Consider the following 3,082-nt stretch of genomic DNA (forward strand, 5'->3'; position numbering starts at 1 on the left):
GAAGAGCATGGAGTGAAGTATTTCAAGTCCTGAAAGAAAACAATTTCCACACCGGATTAATGTACCCAGTAAAACTATCTTTAAAAACTAACAGAGAAATAAGATACTTCCATGACAAAGAAAAACTGAAGAAATTCATGACCACCAAACCAAATCTATAAAGAATACTGAAAGATAGTTTAGACAGAGACAAAAATGACCACAATTCCAAGAACAGCAGAGAGAAGCAATCAAGCAGAGCAAGCAATGAAACAGAGAGGAAAAGTAAGGAATCAACAGCAGGAAAATATCATGACTAGGATAAGCCAATACATATCAGTATAAATGGCCTCAATTCACCAGTCTAAAGAAAAAGACTGGCAGAGTGGATCAAGAAACAAGATCCAACAGTATGCTGTATACACAAAACACATTTAATTCAAAAAGAAATTGATAGACTGAAAATCAAATGATGGAAAACAGTCTTTCATGTGATAGGAAACCTGAAAAAAGCAGGGGTAGCTTTTCTGTTTGTAGTCAATGTCAACTTCAAACCAAGAATGATCAAAAGAGAGAAAGAAGGTCATTACATACTTCTTATGGCAAAACTTCAAGAGGAAAAGATAACAATCATAAATATATATGCACCAAATACAGCAGCACCCAACTATATAAGAAAATTATTAATCAGCATGAAAAATCAAATAAGCAAACACACAATTGTAAAAAGAGACCTCAACACCACACTGTCACATAGAGACAGATCAACTAGACAAAAAAATCAACAAATAAATAACAGAACTGAATCAAACCTGTGAACAAATGGACTCAGTAGATGTTTTCAGACCATTCCACACAACATCAACAGAACACACATTCTTCTGAGATGCACATTGTCTAAAAGAGACCATATACTAGCCGACACAACATGCTTAAGGAAATGCAAAGGAATTGAAATTACCCCATGCATATTATCTGACCATAGTGCAATGAAATTAGAAATTACTGGCAAAAGAAACTGCACAAACTCCATAAACACATGGAAATTAAATAATACCCTCCAAAACAACCAATGGTCACAGATGAAATAAACAAAGAAATTAAACATATCTACAAGTAAATGAGAATGCAGATACAACATACCAGAACTGATAGAATACAATGAAAGCAGTCCTAAGAGAGAAATTTATAGTGGTGAATTTTCACAACAGGAAAACAAATGAGCACAAATAAACAACCTAATGTTATACCTCAAGCTTCTAGAAAAAGAAGAACAAGACAAACCCAAAGCCCATAGAAGGGAGGAAATTATAAAGATCAGAGCAGAAATTAACACAATGGAGATGATGAAAATAATACAAAGAATTAATGCATCGAAGACATGGTTCTTTGAAAAAATAAATAAATAAAATTGATAAACCCTTAGCCAACCTCACCAAAAAAAGGAAAGAAAAGACTCACATTAATGCATTCAGGAATGATAAGGGTGAAGTCACTACAGATCCTGTGGAGATTCAGAAGATAATCAGTGCCTACTTTGAAAATCATTACTCTCATAGGATGGACAACACATAAGAAATGGACAGACTCCTACATATGTATGAATTACCAAAGCTGAATCAAGAAGATATAAAATTCTGAATAATCCTGTACCAGTTAATGATATTGAAAATGTAATTAAAAACTTACCCACAAGGAAAGCCCAAGTCCTGATGGAGTCACCACTGAATTCTATAAGAAATTTACAGAAAATTTAATGTTAATACTCTTCAAACTCTTTAATGAAATGGAAAAGGAGACAATACTCCTAACTCATTCCTGGAGGTGAGTATTATCATGATATCAAAACCAGAGAAAGACCCAACCAAAAAAGAGAACTGCAGGCCAATCTCCCTAGTGAACATAGATGTAAAAATCCTCAAACAAAATTCAACAAATCATCAAGAAGATTACACACCATGACCAGGTGGGATTTATCCCAGGAATGCAGGGATGATTCAACATACACAATTTGATAAATATAATACATCATTTCAACAGAGCCAGAGACAAAAATCACATGATTATCTCAATAGATGCAGAAAAAGCTTTTGATAAAGTCCAGCAATCATTCATGATAAAAACCCTACAGAAAATTGAAATAGATGGTCCTTATCTCAATCTGAAACAAGCCATCTATGATAAACCAACAGCCAAATCATACTAAATGGATAAAAACTGAAAGATTTCACTCTAAAATCAGGAACAAGACAAGGATGTTCACTATCACCACTCCTTTTCAACATAGTTCTGGATACATTAGTCAGAGTAATTAGACAAGAAAGAGAAATAAAAGGAATAAGAATAGGAAAGGAAGAAGTGAAATTATCATTATTGATAGATGACATAATACTCTACATAGAAGACCCCAAAAATTCAGCCAAAAGACTCCCACAGTTAATAACCACATTCAGTTTTGTGTCTGCATACAAAGTCAGTACTCAAAGATCAATAGCATTCCTGTATACAAACAACAAACTCATTGAGAGAAAAATTAGAGAAACCACACTCTTCATAATAGTATCCAAAAAAGATGAAATACTTAGGAATCAATCTAACAAAGTAAAAGATTTATGTATTGAAAATTACACTACTCTGAAAAAGGAGATCAAAGAGGATATTAGAAAATGGAAACATAACCTTACTCATGGATAGGAAGAACCAAATAGTGAAAATGGCCATATTCCCAAAATTGTGATACATATTTAATGCAACCCCAGTCAAAATACCACCAGCATACCTCATAACACTAGAGAAAACAATCCTAAAATTCATCTGGCTCCAGAACAGACCTAGAATAGCAAAGGCAATCTTATGCAACAAAGGCAAGGCAGGAGATATCACAATTCCTGACTTGAAATTATACTACAAAATTACTCTGATAAAATCAACATGGTTGTATCAGTCAGGGTTCACTAGAGGAACAGATATAATACAAGAGAAACAAATATACAAGGAATTACAAATTTGGCTTACAATGATCAGCTACAGAGTTGGATGAGGAAGTGTGCAGAGGGTGTCTGCATGCTGGAGGTTGAAGAGCCCAGCCCCGGGCCTGGAGCTC

This window comes from Chinchilla lanigera, unplaced genomic scaffold (assembly GCF_000276665.1).
Source record: "Chinchilla lanigera isolate Chin_1 unplaced genomic scaffold, ChiLan1.0 scaffold00033, whole genome shotgun sequence".
Lineage (NCBI taxonomy): Eukaryota > Metazoa > Chordata > Mammalia > Rodentia > Chinchillidae > Chinchilla > Chinchilla lanigera.